The sequence below is a fragment of the Varroa destructor genome, unplaced genomic scaffold, assembly GCF_002443255.2.
Source record: "Varroa destructor unplaced genomic scaffold, Vdes_3.0 BEIS01000004.1, whole genome shotgun sequence".
Lineage (NCBI taxonomy): Eukaryota > Metazoa > Arthropoda > Arachnida > Mesostigmata > Varroidae > Varroa > Varroa destructor.
The window spans coordinates 27,131,259-27,147,567 of NW_019211457.1; the positions used below are offsets into that span (position 1 = coordinate 27,131,259).

At 42.8% G+C, this 16,309-nt stretch overlaps 1 protein-coding gene across 2 annotated transcripts in view; it reads right to left on the bottom strand.

Annotated features, from left to right (window-relative positions):
* Positions 1-16,309, bottom strand: part of LOC111250273 (integrin alpha-PS1-like) — a 130,790-nt gene that overhangs the window by 47,096 nt on the left and 67,385 nt on the right. The window lies entirely within an intron of this gene.

A 16,309-nucleotide genomic window follows, 5' to 3' on the forward strand; every position in this document is an offset into this window, starting at 1 on the left:
CAGTCGTGTTCTTGCCTCCAGAAGAATGATTATCATAATAATAACTACAACCTTACAATGGCAAATATATGTACAAAGCAGAAAATTACAGGCTACTGAAACGCCGCTCCGATAGGGTCTTCTACAGGAGTTCGTTTGTTGACGTTGCCACCGATTTTCACGATGTCTATGGACGTCTCCCATAGAAAGGATGTTGTCGGGCTGCGTATAGCTTCGTGTTTAGAGTCCACTCACGTCTACAGTCAGCAACGTTTGCGTGTGAGCCGGTACAAAACAATTCGTACACACGGTTTTTCAATAGCTTAAACCAACCCCGCTAACGCGAAATTTACGGCAAAAACTACGACACTATCATAGCGATGGTGGTGCGGACAACAACGATGAAGTGCAGGCAATGACTTCACATACTAGACGAGATTGAACGATCTACTGAGGGACGATTAGTCATGGAACGCCGACTGAAGAACTGTAAAGACCTACATTATGCGATGCCTGCTTCGATAACTTTCAATGCCCTAACCTTGACGTGCAATGTCTATTTCTGTCCCCTTTTCGCTTGCCTTCCGTTTCTTTCACACCAGCGTGTTGCCCCTGATGTTGACCCGTTGATAAAGAGGAATGGACATTTATTTATTTAATAAATCAAAAGTTGCAGATTAGATAGATCCAGACAATATTCTAGCCACAAAAGCCACCTGCCACGTAAGACACCTCTCGTTCGATTTCCGTGAAAACGTATTTGCGTGTAGAGAGTATAGCAGACGCTGGCACAGGGTAAGGCAGGGAATGTTCTCAATAACAGATAATGGCACTATGACGCACAGCGGTACATTTCCACCATAAGGTCGTATGCACCGCCGCCGTTTATCTAAAACCTGCCGAAAGTCTCTGTCCCTGTTGAAGTCGTCTGACAGTATCGAAGTTGTCGTCTTGTTCGAAATGAAGTTGTCGGCCTTTGGGCGTAAAGACGAAGTGCCGTGAAGCTGTATTGCGCGGTTTCGTTTTGTCTCTCTGTTCGTGTCTTTGTACGACAGCTGCTGTTCTTGCGATCGGCTACCAACCTCAAGTGGGCCGACGTTTTACTTCAATACTTCACTACTAAGTAAGTAAGTGAGTGAGTGAGTGAGTGAGTGAGTGAGTGAGTGAGTGAGTGACGATTGTAAAGAAGCATTTGACGTTGCATCGGCTTACGATTGTGTACAGATATACTTTAGTGTCAACGGTGCCGGCGAAGCATGTACAGACATGACGTCAAATGTCAGACTCGATGTCCTCTTCCTTCGTCCCGTCAGCGGGTGGCTAACCCGAAAAACGTAAGAAACCAGTGAGACTTATAGCTGACGCCGGCAAGCGAATGCACGCCGTACATCAAAACGCCACCAGGTATCCTAAGCTAAGAAAAATTGTACTGATCGTTCTCGAGTATCGAAACAATATTCCACTGGCGGGATTTTCATGTTGCTACTGCGCGTACTTACCCACGAATCAATCACAGACAATTAATCGGTTGGTAAGGCGTCTTTTTCTTACCTTTTCCTCGTATTGCTATCCACTGTCATTCTAGTCAACAGTAGCAAAAAGCCTAAAGAGCTGCACCAAAAGGTTTCATGTGGAGATCGCTCCCACCCAATGTTTAACACGGCCTAAACGTACTCTACATATATGCAGGATGTATTGCATTCTATTCCTGTTTCGTGTGACGTCCTCGCACATGTAACCCAGATGCTGTATAGTGTATTTTCAGGGATCTCATTGTGTTCCAGCGGAACCGCTGCCGTCAAAAGAATGATCATCGATCCCGTACTACTCCGTAGATATATACACTGCCCTTCACTATTACACTCTGATGGTACAACTCAAATGGATATTAAGTCAGTAAGTGCTAATCGGTGTCCTAAATACATTCGATATGCGACTGAACGCCATAGCGTTTCTTTGCAGCAGAGAACGTTGGCAGATAGAGAAACGTACACAACTCTGTGCTTCTCTTACGGGTAATAATGACAGAAACAGCTTCACGGTACAAATCAGAAGATTGCGGCAATCGTTTCTCGCATTTACTGCATCCTGTAACCTACTGCATTGGCCATCGATAGATGAGTTACTCAGGGTCGTAACGAGCGCCGCTTCGGCTGGCGTTACGTCGACCAGCAGATCGGCCTTCCCACTCAATCACCTTTCGGCTGCAAGATGTCGTCCCGAATGTTTATTCATAGCTGAAATTAATCTCTGCGACGCTGTTGCGTTAAGTTGAACATCGTATAGATGTCTGCTAGATAGCAAGGGTAGAAATCCACTTGCGTAGTTATGAACGTTTGATTAGTTTCATTTCCGAAACGAAGCAGATGAGGACGGAGCTGTCACTCTGGTGAGGTGACACTGCTAAGATGGATATCTGCATTTGGAATATTTCCAGCAGGTCCAATGGTTATAATATTATGCAATTGTAGTTGCCGAACTATCTGCGTTCGATACATCTAATGAATTCACACATGATACAACACAAGATCTACCCACAAAGAAAGAAATGTTACAAACGTTGAACAAGCGAGTCTCAAGGTAGCACGTAAACCAGATAAAACCTGTGGCGTAGGTGGCGCAGTGACGAAATGACAGCAGTGAATATTGCGTCCGCCGTTTAAAGACGCAAACTTTGTCAAAACCGCAAAGAAAAAACCGCTGTTTCAGTTTTCCAGACTACAAAAAACTGCTAGCTGAGGCCCAACACAAAGGACAATCAACAGAAGAGGAAGGTCAACGTGATAATTTTGCCCGCATGTTTATAAGATTACACTTGTTCCCTTCTTCCATTTATATTTACTAGTTACAACAAAAAAAAAACATGGAAATGTGTCAAATATCGGTACATTAGAAACAACGTAATTTTGCGCCTACATCTGCACAAACGTAAACGTCAATAGGATTTTCGTAAATAACGGACCAAGATTTCTGACATTCAAGCAAAAAAGACGCGACAAAAAGACGTCACCAAAGACTCCCTGTAGCTTCAAAGGATGATCGTGTCAATTGAAAGAGCACCGCTCCAGTCTACTTTAAAGACTTGACGCCGACTCGACGACAGTGAATAGTGTGACCGAGTTGTAAAAAAGATCCATGCTACGTGCGAATAGTTAACGTAGACGCCAGCATCAATAACGTGAGCGTATATATATATATATATATATATATATATATATATATATATAGATACACATCAGCCAGGCTAGCAACGAGAGAAAAACGCTCAACGTCATTTACGGCGGACCCGGTAGTAGAAAACAGAACCCATATGGCTTTATCCGGCACCGCCATCTTCAACGATCAAGTAAAGACTCGGCCGACTACCACCGACGTCACCGATCGAGTAGTCGTGCGCTTCTCTTTAGATTACCAGACGCCGACTTAGTACGGCTTTATCCTCTTGGGGAGACACTGGAGCACCAGCTAACATGTAGGAAATTCGCGTGCCGCTTGTCTACCGGTTTTTTTAACAATATACACACGATATATGTGTGTCTACGTTCGCACGGGCGCCATACAAATGGCCTCGCATGGTCCCACCTAGTTTTTGCTTCTGCCTCTACCTGGATACTTTTTCTACAAACTTTTAACCCGGTATCGAAAACCCAACCATATACGCTCTCTTTCCGCTAATCTACCTTCATGGGGATTTTCTTCTACTAACGGCTTCTACGGGCAATACGTTCAGGAAATTGCATGGCCTCCGTCAATGACGACGACGACGACAACAAGAGCGTCAGTATGACGACAATGAAAACGCCCTACTCCCGCTGATGTCCACTGACGGAAACACAACTTCACTCCGCAGCCCAGTGTAATTTGAATAGAAGAGTTTCGCTAGAGAACCAGTGGTGCTATCGAATGAAAACTGTTAATATGATATCTACTCTGTGAAGTTGTACAAACATTCATGTCAGACATATGGTTACAATTATAGACATCGGCTATGCCGGACAAGACAAAAGGCCGGCGCAGAGCGTAGCGGATGAACCGCTAACTAGTTGAGCCCATCAGAGTCAAAATCGTTTGCCGCGCATGGCATCACCGTCGACTTTTTGGTTCACTTCTTGTGACGAGTTGTCAACACGACATCTAAGGCGCGAATCGCTTCTTTGGCTTGTTCTATTATTACAGACACCGTTGCGTTCATATTACAGCGTGTGTGAAGTTGTCCCTGGCATGTTGACCGCTCCGTCCCTTTGCTCGACGGAGCTATGATGAATCCGCCTAATCACTGCTCGGATCGACGGCGGACATTGGCCTGCTGGCTACGTACTAAGTAGACTTCTTGAATTATCATAGACTTCTTGGTGATTGTTGATATTTTTTTTTATTTAAAAAGAAAATACAGCTCACGGACATCATTTCATACCAACCCTGAAGTACGCTACGCTCAGTGCATATACGGTCTGCTTTCTATGTGTCGTCGAGCGCTTTTCTCGCTGTTTTCGCCTATAAACGAGGGTTGGTGAAGATAATATGTTGATACGTCGTTTCGACAGGTCGCGAGAAACTTAAAGCAACGCGTCCAAGTTGAGATCGTCGGCAGCCGTGTTCTGGCGCTGATGCGTCCTCGTCAAATCCCGGGGCGTAGTTAGTGCTGGCGGTAATCGATAGTGAAGATACCGCCTCTTCTTGGTGTCGGCACCATCAATGTCGGATTTTTAGCTTCGGTTCTCCGGATACAAAGTCTGGCATTGTCATCAAGTAACCAGACGGCGTGCTTCCGACTGCCGTGCTTATGTTCCATAAGTCTCTTGAAGAAGTTGAGATAGCGGGCTGCAGTTACTACTCCATTTTTGTCGTGAATATTTAATAGTAGCAAGTGCCCTTGTTGTGCTTTGCAAGTATCACCAACACTTTACGTCCGAACCTACTCGACGTTGCGACCGAACTCGATTTCTCTCCAACGCGACTCAATTCTCTCACCTAATCCTGTTCTAGCTGGCGGTAAAAACTGAAGCAGGCCTTCTCTATGGGGATCGTACGTTCTAGACTGTTTTTTTCGTTGATTAAAGTCCCACAAATTGCACGTGGAATACACCACGTACATTTCCAACTGGCCTAGAGTCAATTTACGGAGGATCCATTTTTGCTCAGTTTCCGCATTGTAAGTACGTCGATTATGATTCTTTGTGTGTTGAATGTATTATTATTATATTGCATGTGAAATGCCTGTATTGACCAAAAGATTCCTTAGACTTCAAATTCTGTTTCCGAGAAAAGCATCTTTGATTGCGGCAGTGCGTTCTTGTTCTTTAGGTCCTATCTTCTAATTACTTCTTAACTAGTTTTCAACGCTTAAAAACATTTTCAAAATTCATGTACAGTCCTCGTTTAGGGCCTTCTTGTTCAATTTTTTCACCAATTTTCGAAAAATTGTCGCAGCGCTCTGGCCTTCGAGGAATAAGAGCCTGACCACTAAAAGCTGATTTTGTAAACTAAAATACGTTTTTCCCGCTAAATTCAGTTTTCTTAGAAATATCTCAACTAAATTTTGTTCTTGAGTTTCTCGAAAGCTCCAGTGTTTACTCGCCAAATTTCGTCTGCCAGTGGCGCGTAGTTTCAAAGCTATTCGTTTTCAACGTTTACCGAATTCCGATGTAACAGTCTAACGTTGTTTCTTTGGTTTTTTAAAGTTTGTGTTTATGTGTCATTACGCGTTTAATTTGGCTGAACCTAAGACACATAAATAGGGTTTGTATAGACATACTATCTGTCACATTATTCCATCGTTAAAGTTTCGTAATAGCCATTTGGTGGTTGTAGACTACATGTGAGCTTTACGCACGCCTTTGATAAATGTTAGTATATTGTATAATAGAATACACAGTCTTAATACAACAAAAGCTCGAATAATAGAAGTTTGTTTTGTTCACGGGCCATCTGTATAACTGAATAGAATAAAAAATATACATCATCGGACTGTGTGTAGGCGAATATTGTATTATAGGTAAAATTAGCTAAAATGTTTTCAAGCCTATGAAGCTCAATCAAGCCTAAACAACATTCTTTCACGCTGTTTACCAGGCCATTCCTTTCTATTCACTTTGTCTTTATTCTCCTTTCTAACGGCTATTGGCCAGTTAGGCGTATTTGGCCTGCTTCAGGCTGAAACCGTTCGTTTTTTCGAGGTTGTAAACAACCACAAATCAACAAATGTGTCAGCAGGTCAATTCTGAAAATCCCTTTTTGCTTACTTTCGCACAGCGACACGCGGTAAAATTCAACCACCACTTCGGTTCTTTGGCGTTGCGGCTGCTGCTGTTTAAATTGAACGACATTTTGTTGCCCGACTTCCGATCATTCCACGCTTTTTTGACATTGTCGTTTTATTCTCAACTACATAGAGGATCGGATCCGCAGACGGGCGTACCAGCTATGACCCATCGGGGCAGTTTGTATGTTATCAGAGTGAAGTCGGACGAGCGAGCAACTTCTATCCCATTTCGTCGAATGCTTTCCCCGTCAAAGCGAGATAGATCACAGAGCTTCAGAGAGAGAGAGAGAGACCAAAAAAAAACTAAATCCACAAGTTCTACTGCTCTTCTTCTCTAACTATATACGCCACACCTATCTATTGGTTTCTACTTCGTTTTTGCCCCATGCGCGCCCCTCCTCGCCGAAATAGTCCGGCCGGCGTTACACCTTAAACGTTTGATATATTCTTTTTATTTCGATTTTCTCGTGGGCGTCGATAATTTGCAGCCTTGGAATCGAACGATAAAGGGTTTTCGTCATGTCCATCAGATTCGGCTCAATTTTGTCGCACGCGCCATAAAACTACGTATCACGCGGACTACCCGGATTATAAACTTGATTCGAACAGAATCACGGGCTTTACCTCTCTGACTGTTGCCGTTGCAAAGTCGTTAAATATACCATAAAACGATTCGACTGAGCAGAGCGCTGGTGAATTCTTTATGCGACTATTCATGTATGTCCATCAAGAAGCTCAGTTAGCGTCTACGTTTATAGTTAACGTACGCGTCCCGCTAACAACGACGCCAAGTCCCTAGAGAGCTGCCCTAGGCTAGAGGTGCCCTAGCGTTTTTGCTATAATTGATCACCAGTTCAATCTGAGTCTTTACAATGGTTTGCCAACATCGACAATCATGTCTTGTTTTAGTCTTACCGATTTCGAAGTGTAATTTTATTGTTATTTATCTACTAGTAGGTTATTTACTAGTAGGGGTTGTATGTCAGACTATACTGGTTGTTGCCTATTATTGAATAGTGCTGACAGATCTGAAGCCCTAAGTTTGTTCGAGTATGCGACTTTAACTGAGTTGGGCTTCGTAAACGCCGTCAGGGCACTTCTGCCGTAATAAAACAAACATTAGTTCGTTTAGTCTAGGCCGTATCATATTCAATAATCACAATCAAGCTGACCTGCTATCGTATGCTACAAACTATCACCGTACGTTAAGATTAGCTTATCCATTAGTATTCGGTAAAATACAACACACGTACCATCCTACTACACGAGCTGTGAATTCACGCGTATCATGCAATAGCATGATCCATTGAGTAAGTCCTAACTATTTTAAACCATGCTACTATCCCGACTGGTTATTTCTACCCAACACCCAGTCTTCAAGCAACTAGAAATGCCTGCCACATGTCCTTATTTGTTTCGCTCTTCAAATTCTCTCTTCAAGTTGGGACTCAACGGAACCTGTTTCGTCGAAGCAACGGCCAGGACCTGGATTCGTCGACCGAGACCTTCGTTCTGCTTTACTGGCGAATCATTCTCGATCATGGTTTTTCTTTTGTTGCCCAGAGATTTTCCTTTCATTCGTTAAATTTTTTGGCTTGGCAGGTCGAACAAAATGAAGCATTTAGCCAACGAGGACTAGAAGGCAAGAGCTGCAACAAGTACTTTATGCTATAAAATACACACAAGAAGACTGACTGTTATGACTTTTCTGCCCGTCTTTTGATGAACCGTTTGACAGCGTGTGCATTGTATACCAACTCTTAATGATAGCAGAACAAACAAAATATGCCCGTCAACTATTGATGGAACCAGCATTCGCCTGACAATGCATGGGTAGGCAGTGGTTCAGGTGCAAGCAAAGAGACTGGTCTCAGCCGCCCCTTCTGTGATCTCGACTCATTAACCCACATTGATTGACTTAAAATCCGAGGCGATCCTGGCACGTCCTTGCGACATCCTAATGTTACCATACCGATCTGCTGGCGTGAGCTATGAATAGGTATATCCGGATCAATAGAATTACCAGAGTTGTGCAAAGGTTCCAGCAGTTTACAAGTACCTTGGTCCTCTACGTATACATGAAGGTAAATAATCAGGTGCTATAGTGATCGTAATTTGTACTAATAATCGGTACATGAACGTTATCAGCAGGATATCAGGTCGTCGCAGGTACCTTTCAACTCATACAGCCACTATCCGTATCTCGAAACACCAGTAGCCATCGGCATCGACATTTTACTTCACGAAGACAGCCAACAAAAATAGTACGAGTCTCCGTCTATGTACAGTTTGTTCGATCTCTGTTGATGTGACGGCCATCCCTTCTGAAGCTCCTTTTCTTCTGAAAACTCCTTTTCTGAAGGCAGTTATTTCTGCAGAAAATATTCTGAATATGAGTACATCGCCATCGCGCCGTATCGACAAGCCTTCACGGGCACAGGCTCAGTGGCTCGTCAATATTGCCTACAAGCAACGACACGAAATGACTTCATTAGCGATAGGCGGAACCTTCGCTTTTGGTCACCAGCAGCATGAGGATGCGATATAGCTCTCAATTTATATATATGTACAAACGATAGAGGAATACATATGCATGTACAGGAATCTGGTGCTTACTAAACACAGATCAGCTCAGAGCTGAAAACTAAGCAAGCTGAACACTCGCCACAAAATAAAAGACACAACCGAAGAAATAACATGAATCGGTGAAAAGGTAGCTTCTGCAAGTGAGCTAGTGCGAATGCAAGCGATTTAAGCTAGTTAATGATTTCGCCTAACCTTAGGTTGCGGCTTGGCCGCAAACTTCACCGAAGCTCTCCTTCCACCCTCAACCACAGTTTTGGCCACCCTCGACGATGAACGAAAATCACAGCTCACCTAGGGACTTTCGTTTCTGCGGATGCTGTTGCTGCTGAAAACGTCGATCCACTGAGCATCGCTTAGAGACAAAGAAAGTAGCGATTTTGATCTGAGGCCAAAATAAGATAGACAGCTATGTAGGTTAATATGATCATCTGAGCAACAGCGGCAGTCAAAAGTGTCCGTAGCGATGGAGGATGAGGATGTTCTTTAGCTTCTGTCAAATCGTTTGGATTAGTGCCACGTAATGCCTTGTTACTGTATTGACAGAAAGAAAGGAAGCTGGTTAAATTAGCTAGCCTTTATATCTCGGGACGACAATATTTGGATGCACGTACGGTGGTTGAAACCATGTATCCAAAGAAACACGGATGTTCATTAATTCAATTTACCTAGCAGTCTAGGCGTAAAATGCACATCTTTGAAGCGATAAGTTGAACGTTAGGGTGGTTTTCTGCTGCTGTTGACCCAGAAGAGTAAACCCGCATTCAACTTTCAAGTGGGTTTAGAAAATTGTTTCTTTTTCCTTTTACACCGAACACGAAACACTGATGTATCTTTACAATATTTAGAACCCTGATAAAATATACCAACGGCCAACCTATGTGTATGTACATAATATATGTTAATGCAGAAAAGGGCCTTGATCATAGGTAATGGTATTTGTTAATTGATTTAGACAACCGTACACAGATTAGGCACAAAAAAGGACATTATATATTAAAGGACATTTTCATATTCTCACTTGGATCTTTGCATTTCAAAGACAGTAGGTCGTACCCAGAGCCTTTGTCGTACTGAGAGTTGCTCGCCTATCAGTAAACGTGGTAGCGTAAAGCTTGTTTTTTCTTTGAAAATCTTAGAGTTTCACACAAAATAATGGGTAACGACGATCTCCAATACGTGGTTTCGGTCATCGCAGATAGTATGACTCCATTTAGAGCAAGTCAAAATTAATTACTAATATTACAATAGGTCTCATGTAAAAGAAGCAACAACACTTCTAGGCACCCAGGATGTACGGGGGTGTTGTTCGGCTGCCGGCGTCTGTATATCACGTCCATTGTAAAAACCCCACCCACATAAACAAGTCACCTTATCGTCTGTCCCAATATTACGCCTGACTGAATCGACGGAACGATTTCATTAAAGTACACCACCAGTAACGTCCTTGGCAACTAGATAACCAATAACAGCTTACAAAGGAAGTCTGTTTGTTAGCATTCGCTTGAACTAAGGGGCGTTTGCCTGAAAGCCAGCCCATATATATATATATATATATATATTAATACCGACATAATCAAACTACAAGCAGATATCGCTATTGTGGGACGACGGTTTACATCTTTCATTCGCATGATTTTTTAGCTAATCAATTCGACAATGCGCTGTCAAATCGCCTGAAGAATCAGGTCAATATACACACTCCTAAATAGTCGAAATAGTACTGCTTCAGAGAGTCCCTATTTTTTTTTTTATGTTGCGTTGAAATAAACTACATGCCGCTCATCACCAAATGCTGCTCTATATATATATATATCTACTGAGCAGCGTCAGCTAGGCGCCAGCCGTATCGAAGCAATCAACGATTCGAAATTATTCGTCGTTGTTTTTCAAGGTCCCCGTTTAGGCCTGACAGCTGAGTGCACATTTATCTGCTTTGATACGTGATCGGCTAGCGATCATGATCTGTTTACATACGTATAATGCATCTAAATAAGCATATAAGATTCTCTTGAAGGAAATCAATAGTTTGTGCCCCTCACTTATCGAAGTTTCATTTCCCTTCCAAGTGACTCCCGTCTTTGGTTCATTAATGGTCTGGAAAACCGTTGTGGCTCAGGAGCAAAAACAAACATCGACGGCTAAATGTAGGCAAGATTCGTCCTGATTAAATAATACCATTCCGTAAGATGTGCGTAGTTGTCGGCGTAGTTGTAAGCGTATAAAGTGCTGGATAATAAATCTGTTAGTTAGCTAGCTAGAACGATTCTGTATGGAGTGCATCTATAATTAGTATATGATAATAATAATAATAATTCAGTTACGTAGTTAGTTCGTTTTCTATAGCGTGAATTCCTTTCAAGGAGAGCGTTAGGACCGCGCTATGAAGAACCACATCGAAGTCTTTTGTCAACATTGCCGAAGTATCCAACGGGACGCACAACAACTTCCACTATTTGAGCAGCAGTTCCGCGTATTACCGGTCCATGAATTCTACCAATGATAGAAAAAAAGAAAACAAGCAGAAAGTGTTGAAAAATAGTCTGCGACGCCATAGGGTAACTACGTTCTCTTCTCAAATTGAAATAAATTTTAAAGCTCACGGTCTTTTGATAGAACTCCAACAACAGCCTATGCTCTCTCCATCACATCCTTCAAAAGGTTATCGTGATTTTGTCTTCGCAAATCTCACCAAAGAATATAAAAGGAAGGAAAAACCGTCAGTAGCTGATATGGATGCGGCGACGCGTGAAGTCAGCTGCACATTTTCACAGCCACTGCTAGAAGCCGCCGTTCTGAAAGCCAGTGATCGCGGCTTTGATCTAATATTTCAAATGAATCAGACGTCCTCCGATTACCATCAGCCTGTCTTAGACAGCTATCGACACATCTGCTAACACGCTTAGGGTACTTATCCTAATACAACTGCATTGTGTGCTCTCGCCAATTTTCAGCTTGCTTTTTTCACGTTCTCAGCGACTGATTTTGATGATTTCAGGAGTAAACGGTGCTTTCACCGCTCTGTCGATGACCATCAAGGTCAGAAGGGCAACTAGTTAAAGTATTGTGTCAGCACTGATCCTAATAGGGTCAAGGCTTTCAAATCCGAGATCTAAGACTACATAGGGCACCCGAACTAAAGCAAGAACTACGGACAAGCCTGAGCGAGCTTTGCCTTGAGAGACGCTTTGGTCCGAGAACGATCTGCTAGAAGAATTCTCATTTACCACCGCCGTAATCGTATAAGTCGTATATACGGGAGTAGTTCGAAATGGGTTTGAACGAGGTGAGTGTTTCAGCCTTTAGAAGTGTAGAGCAAAGCGGCCTACATAAAGGATGGTACGGATCAATTTTTCTTTACCCCTCCAGAGATGAACAGCGCCCATAGACAGTATGCAGCCATATCAAACAGCCCTTCTTGCTGACCTTTTAAAATATTAGCATTTGAAACAAAGCGTTTTTATAATACATAATATTTGAACCTATTTCGATAAAGATATCGGCTCACCTGAGACGCCTTTTGAATGTTTCTTTTTTTCTTGACGAATCATTAGCGTGTAACAGGAAGTTAGGTAACGAAGACGGCTTGTAGATTAACAATAACTCGAAATGATAGTGTGAATTTATGAATGAAAACCGGACGATGACGCGACGTATTTTTTGAAAGGGTACATGCGAGCCTGCATAAATTAACACGTTATTGCCAGCTTCGATTTGCCTACTAGATCTTCTCCTATGCCTACTAAAAGGATCGAAGTAGTATTTCGACGAAATAAGTCTACTGATATGCTCACTCTTCTAGAGGGTTGTGGTTCTCTATCAGGCGAAGTTATCATGTTTTCAATCACGGTAATCAGTGATAAAAGGGGAGTAACTCGTTCTGTTTTAGTTTATATTAGCGCCCAAAAATGTTAGGACTGTTCCTAAATTCTGCCGCCCCGTTTCGTCCAGTAGTCGCAAACACTTAACTGCACAGCGATTTAAGACGACCGCCAGAGAAGTTTTGACATACTACAGCTCTACATGAGAAAGTCCGATCGCCGGATCAATCCCTTAAGCTCAAAGTTTTCCCGGAACGCGCATGTATATTTCGAATAAAGATGGTCTCGCCGCATCGCTCTATTGCATCTAGGCACTGTCACGAGACCCGCATCAGTGAATAGTCCCTCAAGCCTTTTTTCCCTATGAAATTCAGCACAACATCCTCACATGGAGTTGCTCGACAAAATCCGCTTTCGAGAAGAGTGAACGTAGGTCAATTTTAGCACTTTTTGTTTATCAAACGGTTGAGATGACAATCTCAAAGGTAGGCCGGTGATGATGCCATGGCTAGATGCGAAAAAAAAGACGCTTCACTTACGATATATGTGTGTGTTGAAACGAAATCAGATAACTCCCTGATGTTCACACCCCAAAATCGAAGGCTCAAATAGGCTCCAGTCTGAAAATGAAACTGGCGGATAGTGGGGGCCCTAGTAAGAAACCGACTCGGCTTACGAGCTACTAGATCATTTCGCTATGCATGAGGAGATGTACATGCATTTATCTCGGCCATCTCATTCATGTGCCCTTTCCGAGGGCCTGCTGCGCCTGAGTGCATTTTCAAGGTCGGCTTTAGCGTGATGTCGTTAGTTGGTGACTGGTTTTAATTTAAAGCAGACATGTAGCTACAATCATCCTTCATTGTTTATACAACATTTTTCATTTGTCAAAGCAGGCTGGCCCGTAACGCCGGATTAAACTAAAAGCACCTATAAACTAAATAGCCTTTAAACTCATTTGAATAGTTTTTGGCAAAGTATTGATTGATGGTCGGACGATGAATCTCACTGCTTTAAAACGTATCGCACGCAAGTTTGTTATTGTCTAGCTTAATAGATTTTCACCGTAGATTCATCTGTAATATTAGCGATGGGCTAAATTTATATTTAATAACTTAATAACTACCATAAACCAGGGAAGATATGATTACGAATACAAAGTCAGATGGACCAATGGGCGGTCAAAAAAAATCAATTTAGTTTAATCGATATCGCTCTGTCGGCACAATCTGTCGTCGAAATGCTTGTCTCGTCGGCGTCGGAGAAGCCTCTTGAAGACGAGTGAAGAGCGCGCTATTTAAATCTAAGCAGGGGCAAAGCATCACCAACAAGATCAATGCCGCCGCCACCAACACCAATTACATTACCAAGCAGGTTTTTCGCCCCGTGCGACTCACGTTGCCCTCCGAAGTATGCGCTGTTACGGCCACTATCGAAAAGTAATTAGTAACTAGATCAAGTAGAATACGGAGCTCACACCTAGCCTATGTCTAATGATAAATGCTAGAAGCGGGTCTCTAGCAGTGATCAATTCGCCCTTGCTGATAAAGACGGCCGGAGGCACAGTGAGAGTCTTCGGGAAGACCCTCTACGGCACTTGAACTTTTCCGATATTTCAACAGCATAACCACACACACACACACACACACACACATACATACACACAGAAAAGCACGTGGACCTTTTCGATAAACCACGATAATTTGCGAGACGGAAAATTTATTACGGTCGCCGGGGTAGCGTTGGCTTTTGTCAGAGCCGATAGCGCCGACGGCTTGAGATTTGCGATCATCTGGCAGTACAACAGATCTTCACTGAAGGGAGTGTCAGCTCTCGTCGAGGCAGCAAAGTCGGCGCTAGTCTGTACGCTGAGCGACTTTGGGTGCCTCTTTTTATAGAGTACCATAGTGATCCCAGACATGCTCACCCTGGACTTTCGGACACTTGGGCGTATGTCTATAGCGTTACGCATATAGTTGTCGCCGCTTAAGTGTGTAATGTTGCGCGTATCGGTGTGTACATGAGAACATCGTCCATCGGCTTGACTATTGATCTCGAGTTTGCGCAGACTATTTTGGTGAAGCGCAAGGACTCGCGGTGATAATACAGTAGCGACGAACGTTATGATGAAGTGCTTTTCGATATTGATGTCCTCAGGGCGGAAACCGAATCAGCACGGGTCACGCAAGATGCGTGTTCGATGTGTTTAGCACTTTTCTAATTTGAATATAATAACTTAATAACTAAGGTTTACCTCTTCTATTTTATATTTATCTTATGGAGGTATAGACTCGTAGTTGCTTGCCCTGCTGCTTGAGGGATCGACGGAGGACCAACGAATTAAGCCTGTGATCTTCACTGCAAAGGGCTCCCTTTAGAAATATCATAGGCAAATCTTTTCCGCGGAATGATCCGTATATTTATCCTGTATTTACATAATTAAACGCAGCTAGCCAGAGTGCTGAAATTACTTATGGTGCAAAGTTTGATACTGAACGAGTCGACCACCTACTAAACGTGAAGCAAAAATGATAAACAAACTTATAATAACAACCTTAGCAGTGAAAAAAGTAGAATTTTTATTTTGTCTAGGCATTGTCTGCTCTTCATTTAACTTTATTATATCAAACGGTGGACTTGGCCTCATTTTTTATTTCAGTACTCTTCTAACCCTTTCGCAGTTACTATGGAGAAAGTCCGGACTAACAGAATGATATTCATTCGGCGTCATCTTCTAAAGGGTGTCATTACACAGGATACATGACAAGATCGCTCATTAACATATATGTAAATTTCCGGTATATCACTGTTACATTTGATGCTATTTTGATCCTCTCAAGGGCTGTGGCTACGACAGACAATTGGCACCCCTAACTCCACCAAACGTAAACGGCGTGACCCATTTATCATAACTTATTGAACGTTTCACCTGCGTCAGATCGAATCATACAGATTTCGCTGTAGCTAAAATATTTGCGTATCCAGCGGTTTATCCAGCGGTCGTAGCGTGGCGCCAGCGTTCTTTTATACGGTGTTTTTTTTTCTCTGTTCCGATGCCGATCTTTAGCTTTTAACGGAAGCCGTCGTCAGTTGTAGGAGGAGAACTTTCGCTCAATAGAACCGTGTAACGCATATAAACAGTCTCCACAGTATAAATTGTATATCATTCTCGAGTCGACTGCGACTCACTACAGCTTATACGTTTATGATATGGCAAAGTAGTGTGTGGCACAATGACGAGGGTCTTTGTCTCGTCTGCGGTCGTGGGGATCGGATCAAAATAGCCGCCGGACCAGTAAAATCATGTCTGGCGAAGGAAAAATCAGATAGAGTCAACTATTAGGTACGTGAATAAAGCATACCCATACGAAGATTTTGATGGACCTTAACCTGATGTTAATGTTAGACATAGATATTATAGCAGGAAAAAAACACATAGGCTCCTGCCTACCCTGGTGAACCTGTGGGAAATGATACGCAGAAGGAGGCATGAGCCTTTTGACGGTTTCAACATAGACTACTTGGTAGGTGGAGAGTCTTCATTTTATATATAGATACGTCTGTCAGGAGATTTTTTCTGCCCCACCCTGTATATTAATTATGGGTGGATCAGTATTTTCGTATATGACACCGCAGAAATGCCGCAAATAATGAGCTTGACCAA